Raw genomic sequence first — 10,842 nt, forward strand, 5'->3', positions numbered from 1 at the left:
CCACAGAGATTAGAACTGTCCCAATGGCAGACTCTTCAAGGATTCAGATTTCACCTAAGTATAAATAAGAATTTTTAACAGTCAGAGCAAAGCTTTCCAAAGACAAAATGAATGGGTAGTGAGTTCCCCATGACAGGAAGCATTCAAGAAAATGCTGGGCAGCCCCTTGACAGAGATTCACACAATGAAGGGGCCTAGAATTTAAAGGTCCCTTACAATTCAGTGATGTTGTCGTTATTAGTTCTGTCCTTCTTATAGGAATCATCTGTGTGGCCTTACAAAACGGTATCAATCTTGATGTATCTTATGTGGAATTTGTAATGACCTCCCAGCCTTTCTTTCTCTTTTTTTTTTTTTTGCCAGTGCTACATTTGATTAAAGCCTGCTGTTCCATTTATCCTCATCAACTTAGTGAGGCAGCAGATCAATTCATTATTCTTACTTATCTAATACAGAAGGAAAAGAAATGATCCACAAAACCTCACCACCTGGGAAGAGGAAAAGTAGCTAGAAGCAATTTTGTCACTGAAAAATGGGACTTCTTTTCGTAAAAGAAAGAAGAATTTCAGCTAAAGCAACCAAGTTCAGGAAGGGCCATTTTCGAGAGTAGAGTGAAATCCAGGTGTGTAAACTTGTACAGATGTCAACCACATCTGTTAGGCATTTTTTAAAACTGGACTTAACAGAGAAAAACTGAGTCATACATTAGTTTGGCACAGTGCCTGGTGAGCGAATTCCCCTGCCAGCCTCAGTCTTCCCACCCACAGAATGGGAATGTCACTGTGTCGACACAATAGGTGACGGAGAAGCACTCTTGCAGCAATGGTGGGAGGCGGAGCTCTGTCAAGATGCAGAAAGCATTGCATCCAGTGGTATTCACCAAGGGCCATGCAAGCAGGGGGAAGCAAAGCAAGACGGAAGCTAGGGACTGTTTATGCCCCGGAGCTGGCTACTCCAGTCTTATCACGGATGGTTAAATTTACCTTCCCGGCAGCCTCAGGTCCCCAAAGGCCAGCAGTGGCTCTGTAAGCCACCCGGGCTGGGGCAGCCTAACTGCTCCACTCTTCCTACACTGTGGAGTAGAAGGTGTCATTGTCTAGGTTCCAGATTGATTCATGACACTCTTGACAGCCTCATTCCCTGGAGGCCCCGGGGACCCCAGCGTACTGTTCATCTCCTGCTCTGAGCTCTTAGGTAGGGAATTTGACTATGAAACTGTCATCTCATTGTCACATTTCATCCCAGAGGCGACAGAAACAATGCCTGAGTACCCATGCCTCTACGCGCTGCATCCAAGACACTTCTATGTGACTGAAATAACATGGTCTATTTTCAGTGCACAGGAGGCTTGAGTGTTTTCTGTTCCTTTATATTTTGTGTTCCCCATTATATGCATTTATCTCCATCCTCACAATAAATCCTATGTGGTTTGAATTTTTATTCCCATTTTACAGTTAGGGAAACCAAAGTGCAGACAGCAAGGTTAGGAAGTAAGTGGCAGGACTGGAATGTGGACCCACGTCGATCTGACTTCTAAGCCCTTCCTCTTTACCATGCCTCTTCATTTATAATGTCTCTCTTAGAGGGCGATGGGAGAGAATAAGATACTTCCCTCCTCTCCACTGCTTTCAAAAATATGACCATTCAGACAGCTATTTGGAGGAGGGACAAAAAGCCTAATGGGCTAAGACAAACGTTAGACATATATATCTGTGATGAGCTATTATGACGAGGTCTGCTTCCTCTGGATGTGGTTTTTTTGTTGTGTTGTTTGAGGGAGAAAGAGGTCTTGAGTGGTATAAGGATTCAGTTCAGATGCCAAATATTTAATAGGTATTGATTATTACAGGTGAGCCACAAAGCAGAAGATGGGGTCCCTTAAGATGCCCCTGACACACGGACATGGCCTGGAGTACTGAGCTGCTGCCAAGCCAACTCTTGGTATAAAGTGAGGTAGCAGGAGGTGGGCAGACAGCCACTGAGGGCCCACTGCCCCTAGAGCCACCTCTGGCAGATGGGCCCAACATTACTGATTGTCATGGTCATGCTCAGTGCGGCACTGGGTCAAACAGGAGATGTGGCTGGCCCATTAGCTTCTCTCATCAGAGCCCACGCCTTTCCCAGCTCAGATTTTTGGCTTTTATTGGGTCAAGTTCCCACCAATGTGGGTGCCAAGGTCTTACCAATGTGGATGCTCAGCCTTGTTGGTAAATAAAGTGTCTGGGGAAAGTAACCTAAAGGCTGATTTCACCCCAAACAGCGACTCAGTGATGTGCGTCCTGGTCTCACTCCGTTACCACAAAGCTGGATTTTACTCCTCTTTCCAGGCACAGGGAGCAATCTGAGTTTGGGAAGTTTGGCTTTTAGTGTCCTGTCAGAGCTGAGAAAGACTTCAAAGACTCAACTGCTTCTAAAGCTTTTTAAATAAGAGAAGTCCCCCAAAGCCTGCAAAAGCCTGCCTTTATTCCCTAAAGATGACGAAAGCACATTCGGTGGCCAGTCCCTGCAGAACAGCACCGGCTTCTTATTTTTATTTCCATGGGGAAGATGAGAGATGCATTTGCTTTCTGTTGCTGAAACTGCTGTAAAAACAGAGTTTGCTTTTAGCTGCAACCTTTCAAAAGCCTCCTGAAAATAAACTGCCCCCAAATCCTCAAGCTTATCTAGGCATTCTAGTTTTTTCACAGTTGCTGGTTTTTTGGTTTATTGTGTTTGGGGTTTTTTTTTAATGGGGCTGTTGGAGCTGAAACATGGTTCAGTTTTCTCCCATTTTCTACTGCATATACAGCATTTTCATGTTCAAGATGCCTTATTCTTGGGGAACAAGAGTTCAAAGGCAGATTGAGAAAGTGTAGTACATGAGGGTTCTTTTTTTTTTTTTTCCAGCAAAACCAGGAAACAGGTAAATAGCTGTGATGTTGAGGCAGAGGCGGTCAGGACATTGAACAACCAGCCTGAGCTGCAAGAAGTCCTCAAAGTGCAAGCTTTCAGAGATGCCAGCCTTGAGTTAGAGGGTGCTGGCCTTTGTTTCTGGCTTATTGCATGGGGGTTGTCTCTACTCAGTGTCGCATGGTTGTTTTAAAGGAGTGTAATGGCTCATTAGGTAGATTTAGGTAGGATGCAGCAAGAAGTGAGGATCTTTCCCATTGGGTCAAATCCTTTAATCATCCGATGGGGAAGTTACAGTCCAGTTTCTGCTCTTTCTACTTGGAATGAGGGAAGCAGCATAAGGGGATCCTGAACACTGGCGCAGGAACCAGGAGTGCCAGCCCCCCGCCTCGCTGTTAAACAACCATTATTATTGTTTGCAACTTGGGCAAGTCAGAGCACTTCTCTGCTCTACCACTGTTTTCCCATCTGTGTAAGCATTTGTACCTTTTTCCAAAATAAGTGCTCTACTCTCTTCCTTCTCAAAGTGGGGTCCACAGACAGTAGCATCAGCATCATTGGGAGTTTGTTGGGGATGCAGAATCTCAGTCCTGACCTGGGACATACTACCGTGGAATCTGCATTTCATCCAGCGGCCCAGGTGCTAGCTGAGCGCATTGAGGTGGGAGAGGTGCTGCTCTGTTCTGCCTGGTCGCAGTGACTATATCAGGCTCTTCTGAGCCTCTCTGTTGGAGTATACTTCAAAGCGTGTCTGAAGAGACCATTTATACATGGTCAGCACTTGGGGAAAGGGCAGGAGTGAGATGTGGGAGAAGATCCTTAAGATGTTTTATTCATCTGCAATAAGTCATTTGAAGAATTCCATGTTCTCTGAGACTTTTGGGGTGTGGGGGAGCGGGGAGGGATGACTGGCCAGTACAGGGACCCGAACACTTGACCTTGTGTTATCAACACGGAGCTCTCCCAAGTGAGCTAACCACCTGCCCTCTGAGGTGTTTTCTGATAGTCATTTGTTCTTCCCTCTATTGCAGTGATTTCCCCCCCGACTAGAGGTGTGAGATGTTTTTCAAGCCCGCTGTGAATGTCTGTTAAATTACCTCACCCGCTAGCTGGCTTTTCTCCTGCTGCCGCTCACCAGGGGGACGTTGTGAAAAGCTGTGGAACACTGTATATGCAATCATCCTTTCCAGCCACCTGTTTCTGCTGACAACTTTATGAATTAGCTTCCTTGCCAAGCATTACATAAAAATCATTCCATTCTGGGGAAAGATGACACAGAAAGTTAAGGGCTTTTTATAAAACCACGTACACATGCAGGAGGTTTGCCAAAACCAGCTTGTGTCTACAGTGGGACAAAGAGGACAACAAAGGGGAAAAGGGAGAGAAGGAGATTTAAGAGAAGGAAGTTTTGAAAGGTTTGTGTATAGACTGAAAGTCTATATCCCTCAAAAATTCATTTGTTGAAATCCTAACCCCCAATGTGATGGCATTAGAAGGTAGGACATTGGAGAGGTGGCTAGGTCATAAGGGCAGAGCCCTCATGAACAGGATTAGTGCCCTGATAAGGAGGCCCCAGAGAGCTCCTTTGCCCCTTCGGCCATGTGAGGATACAGTAAGAAGACCGCCCGCTATGAACCAGGAAGTGGGCTGTCACCAGGCACAATCTGCTGGCACCCTGATCTTGGATTTCCCAGCCTCCAGAATATTGAGGAATAAATGTTTGTTGTTTAAGTCAGCTGTGTCATCATGGGGCATCCCACAAGAGCAAGGCCTAGTTACATTTTAGTCCTCCAAAGGGAGTTCTGGCACTTAGTTTCTTCCAATCCTGGTACCTTGGCAAAGACTGGGGCTTCTGGAAGGTCGAGAGAAACCCAGGTCACTCCACTTTGGAGACTCCAGCTATAAAAATGAAGAAAAGCCAAACCAAGATTATAAAAATTTCAATTTATTTTAAATATTTGCATATAAGAAATAATATTTCTCCTCCCCCTAATGGAATGCAATATACTTGTACCATTCACAATATAATTGCAATATTTATAAAATTTGTATATTAATTCATAGTGCCCTACAGGCAGGGTTGCCCCGTAATGGGATACAACCTTAAAGATGAGTGGAGAAAGTTTTCTTCTCTTTAATCTTATCAATGTGTGTCTGTAACTATAAATAATTATTAAAGGTTTAAATTTACAGCTTTTTGAGGCTGTTACAAGGAACAGCAAAAGTTCAGAGGCAGAAAATATGAGTTAAGCTTTTTCCTTCCTGGCTGTCTGAGGATCATCCATCATCATGAGTGACACAGTAACTATCCGGACCAGGAAGTTCATGACCAATTGGCTAATTCAGAGGAAACAAATGGTCATTAATGTCCTTCACTCTGGGAAGGCAATAGTACCTAAGACAGAAATTCAGGAAAAACTAGCCAAAATGTACAAGCCCACACCAGATGTCATCTTTGTATTTGAATTCAGAACCCATTTTGGTGGTGGCAAGGCAACTGGCTTTGGCATGATTTACAATTCACTGCATTATGCAAAGAAAAATGAACCCACACACAGATGTGCAAGACATGGCCTGAATGAGAAAAAGACCTCAAGAAAGCAGCGAAAGGTGCCACAGGGCCTGCCTGGGGACCTAAGGCATGGAGCCAGGGAGCAGACCTCCTCCCACAACCAGGCACACCACCATCGCCAACATCAACTAGGTAAGGAGCATGCCAAAAACATCACCTCCATGTGGGTGGCCCGCCACAGCCACCACAAGAACCATGGCTGCCATGAAAGCAGCTAGACGCCACAACCACTGGGCAGATGGTCTGCCAGCCTCTGGAGTGCATTGACACAAGGAGAGTCACCAGCAGAGACCAAAGAAAAGGATGTCTCTCTCCACAAAGCTCACTCCAGAGTGATAGAAGAAGCATCTGCTCTACAATTATATTGGGGGAACTGAACACACCTCTCAGCATTGGACAGATCATCTAGGCAACAAATCAACAGAGTAACCATTACTCTTTCAGAAGGAGAGAAGAAATCTAGGGTAATTAGAGGGGGGGAGGGAGAGGGGGATGGGGAGAGATTGGACAAGGAGGATAAAGAATAAGTATAATTTGTAACAATATATATCCTAGAATTATTGATCAACATATGTCAACATTAAACCCCCAAAATATGTATAATCAATTATGATTCAATATGATTTGATCAACATGTCAACGTTAAACTCCAAAAATTTGTATAACCAATTATGATTCAATAAAAATTTTTTTTAAAAAAGAGAGAGCAGAGAAAGGGACGCAAGAAGAGAATGAAGAAAGGCAGGTGACTGCGAAGGCCAATGTCAGTGCTGGTAAAAAGCAGGAGTAAAGATTTTGCAGTGACTTTATCTTTGGTGACTAGGCAGATTTCTCACAAGAGGATTAATAAACTATAAAACCTATAAAAAAGAAAATAATAGTTAAAACACATAAACATGTAAATATATATGTATATAACTATGTATTTATAGTTAAAACATAAAGACTGTGTGTGTGTACGTGTGCACGCGCATGTGCAAAATTTTATAGCAATGCTTTGTTGTTGCCGTCCCATTTTACAGATGGGGGAAACTGAAATGGAGAGAGATTAAGGGACTTGCCCAAGGTCACACATCTCACAAGTAGGTATGTAAGTAAAATCAGGATTCAAACTGAGGGAGTTTGGCTCCAGAGCCACAGCCTTTACCATTTTGATATACAGTCTCTCAAAAGGAGAGCGCCAGGCTCGAGAAGAGAAGCATCTGAAGAGTGGTACAGAGCAATGCCGACAGTACAGGATCTGGAGTATCAGACGGATGTGAGTTCAAATCCTGGTCTTGACCCTTATTAGCTGGGAGGCCTTGGGCTCCTTATTCAATCTAAAGCTAGTTTTCTCGGCTGTAACATGGCCATGGTGGTCCCCACATGTCAAGAGAGGCTATGTTGGCAGTTGGCTCACTGGCTGAGCGTGGTGCTGACAACACCAAGCCAAGAGTTAAGATCCCCTTACTGGTCCTCTTTAAGAGAGGCTATGTTTGGATCTGAGAACCAGCCCAGGGAAACACAGGCACAACAGCAGCAGCTCAAAGCCAATTCATCTTATGTAGTCTTCTTTGTCCCCTAACATCTTTCTCAAATTGCCCATTTCAGGGATCCAGGTAGGCTTCTGCTCACCTGCAAGACCATGCTGCCATCCTCGGTGGTCTGTGTCAAAGTGGGTAACAGGAGGAATAGCAATTGGAGAAGTCACAGAACAAAAGAAGTTGGGGAAAATGTTCAAGATTCAGGCATAATACTGGATTGTCCACTAGGTGGAGCGACATTTCTGCATTCAGAGGTTCCCAAGTTTTTCCTAGTGAAGAGCATGAGTCTGGCTCATAAGTGATGGATTGAGAAGTTTCACTCATTCACTCACCCATCCATTCATTCAGTAAGTATTTACTGAGAACCTACTTTGTGCCAGGCATGGAGATACGACAACATACCCTGTACTTATGAATACAGTAATTATTATCTGCTTCTGTAATGAATCTCATAGCCATGCAACAGCTACCTGGTTCTATCCTTAAGAGGAGTCCAGAGATGTCGTCATTCCTCCATTCCTTCTGCAAATGTTTATGTGGCATGAACTCTCTGCTAGACCCTGGGAATGCTAAGATGGATAAGACACAGTCTATGTAGTGGAGAAGACAAACATGTGGCCGGTGTCCACTCAGCCTGACCTGTGTGGTGATTGACATTTGCCAATGCATGGCTGGAGGAGCCCAGAAACCATGCTCAGGATCCTTTGAATTAAATTCCAGTCCTTTCTCCTCTGGCATCATGAAGGGGGGGTGGGGATTAAAAACCTTGCCCAACCCATCCTTCCTCTGCTTCTTGTGAACAACTTGGTTCATTTCCCTGTCCTTTCAGAAAGCTCTGTTAACGCCGTCAAGGTGGGGTTTGGGAAGGCAAGGATGTCATTGTATCTGGGGCTTTGGTGAAAACCTTCACCCTTCCCTGGGCATGCATTCCTATCTTCCTTCCAAAAGAGGCTGCATGGGTGGGGAAGGAACCATGCAGGACTGAAGTTGGAAAACCCAGGCTCCATCCCCCATCTTGGTATTTATGAGTGGTCTTAGATCAGTCACTTCCTTTTTCTGGGCCTCAGACTTCTCATCTATGGTAGATTAAATATAGCCACAAATTTGTTACAGACCTTCCCATCAGGGGATGGCATCTTTCCCCACTTTCCTCGATCCCACAGCCAGCCAACATGTTAGTCCAAGTCAACATCATCTCTCCCTAGATTACTGCAGTGGCCTCCTCATAGTTCTCCCCACATTCATTCCCCTCCTGGCAGCCATACATTCTACACACAGGTACTCGAATGTCCTGAAACGTAAGTCAGATCATGTCATTGATCATCCTGTGCTCCTGCTCACAGCCCCATGCCTTCCTTACCACCAACAGCAAGACTGCACCTATCTGGTTCCCAGTCACCCCTCTGCCCTCCTTCCTTCTTGTTCACATTGCTACAGCCCTGCATATGGGATTGTAACCCTGGTACCACACACCTGGTCATCTGGAGAAAGACTGGAGCAGAAAACCAATGTAGAAGTTGAGTTGGAAAGTATGAGATTGAAACTTCACTTTAAGATAAACACTGAAGTGAAAAATAAAGTTTCGTTTTTGTTCACCTAATTTTGTAACTGGAAAATCTGTTCCTGGTATAAGCACTTAGTAACTAGTAGCTATTATTATTCCTTCACCTCCTTATTGGCTAATATTGTAGAGTTAGTTAGAGGAGGGGCAAGAAACAACCTAGTATTACAGGGGAGGAGGATACAACAGACTTCACTTCCTTCCCAGCACTCAAGGCCAATTAGAAATAATGTCTATGAGCCTAAATACATACGGCACTGAGCTAGAGGGTGTAACAAGAGCCTGGCACAGGCCTGGGTTCAATCCTCTGGGACCTTTAACTCTAAGAATAGCCAACATGCCACCAAGTACATTTTTTTCTGGCCTCTAGCAAAGAGACTTTTCTGAATTAAAATGCTCATCAGTTCCTAAGAATCGAGCTTAGAAACAGAACTACTTAAGCTCTATCTCTTTCAGTTCTTGTTATAAGGAACTAATAATGCCAGCTGCAGTTGGGTTTTCATTTTTAAAGTCAATTCACAGCTTGGGCTGAAATGGCAGAATGTCAGAAATAATTTCAGCAAAAGAAGGTAAGTTTAGCAGGCCCCAAATAACCAGAGTCCTAGCCCACCTTCTATTCTTTAATTTATTCATTCATTTAACAAATACAAAGGTACTTCAAAAAGTTCAGGGAAAGATTTGTATTGTCTTTTAATTCTATTTTTCCACGAACTTCTTAAAGTACTCTCATATTTATCAAACTCCCACTCTGTACCAGGCACTGTGTTGGGTGCAGCAGCAAATCAGACAGGAACTGGGCCATAAGGGAGCAGTAGCTGGCTCATAAGAGGACAACCCCAGAGGAAACAGACCCAGAGTCAAATACTCAAACACAAGCCCACTACTGTATAACAGGTGAGCCCACCTGACCAAGCCTAGCCAGATGTTAATAAATGAGTGTCTAATAATAAATCAGTTCATGTGCTCTATTCTAAACATGACACAAGTTCTCCCCTGCTTATTAGTATTGCTGCATTAAAAAATGACCTCAAAATTTATGGTAAAATGGTAAATTTTATGTCCTATATATTTTACCATAATAAAAAAATGGAAAGATAAAAAAGAAACCTACTGATTTTAAAACAACCATTTTACTAAGCTCATGGGGTCGGAACTTTGGGCAGTACACAGTGGGGATGTCTTGTCTCTGCTCCACAGTGCCTGGGTCTCAGCTGGGAAAACTCAAAGACCGGGGGGTAATCAATGTCTGGGATCTGAAGGCTCTTTCATTTACACATCTGGATTAACTCGAAAACTAGGACTGTCTACTGGAACACTCGCAAGTGGCCTCTCCATGTGGTTTGGCTTCCTCATAGCAGGGTGGCCTCAGGGCAGTCAAACTTTTTATGGTAGCTCAGGGCTCCAAACATGAATGTTCCAGAGGGAAAAAAAGAGAGAGAAAGAAAGAAGAAAGCAAAACCTGCTTCCCATTTATGACCTAACCTTGGAAACGTCACTTCTGTAATACTCTACTGGTCAAAGCAGTCACAAGCCTACCCAGATTCACGGTTGGGGGTGGGTAGAATGAGACTCCATGTTTTAATAGAGGAGTAGCAGGACCACGTTGTAGAAAAACATATGTACAGGAAGATATTGTTGCAGTCATCTTTGAAATACACAGTCTGCCATACTACCTTTCTAAATGGACCAAAAGCAAAGAAACCACAGAAGAATCAATTTAGAGAAAGAGAGCACTGGGAGAGGATTTACTGAATGTATAATCTGCCTACCCAACCAATGAGCAATTACTCTTGAGAGGATCCCTCCTCGGGCTGGTAGGGTGCCAAGGGCATTAGGCTGGGTATAGAGAGTTGATGACAGAACTAGTAGTAGTTCTATCAACTTCTAATATGTCTACAATCTCAGGGTGGTAAGGCATTTCATCACTGGGACCTCTAACTTGCTCATCTTTAAAATGGAGGTAGTTCTTGATCGTGTTTTATAAGTGTTGTGAGAACCAAGTAAAATACTGTACGTGAAAATAAAATTGTCGAAAAAAGCCCACAAATTGATCCCATAGGCGAACATCCCCTTTTTCACAAGGAAACTGGGGAGGACTATATACTGCCAGATTACCTTTGCCACCACTTTTCCTCCAGAGCAGCCACTCTCCTGTTCCTTTTGCTTGCTTGTCTCAGAAGCAGGATAGACACATCGAAGATCAGAGAGGGCAAATGACCCAGACAGGGTCACTCGACCAAGAAAGAGATCAAACCCCAGATCTTTCTGGGATGCTTGTTTAAGACATTCCATTCTAA

General features: G+C 43.9%; 1 pseudogene; it reads left to right on the forward strand.

Annotated features, from left to right (window-relative positions):
• The first annotated feature begins 5,178 nt into the window (after positions 1-5,178).
• LOC103602175 lies at positions 5,179-6,251 on the forward strand (annotated as a pseudogene).
• The last annotated feature ends 4,591 nt before the right edge of the window (positions 6,252-10,842 follow it).

Source organism: Galeopterus variegatus, unplaced genomic scaffold (genome assembly GCF_000696425.1).
Source record: "Galeopterus variegatus unplaced genomic scaffold, G_variegatus-3.0.2 Scaffold4039, whole genome shotgun sequence".
Classification (NCBI taxonomy): domain Eukaryota; kingdom Metazoa; phylum Chordata; class Mammalia; order Dermoptera; family Cynocephalidae; genus Galeopterus; species Galeopterus variegatus.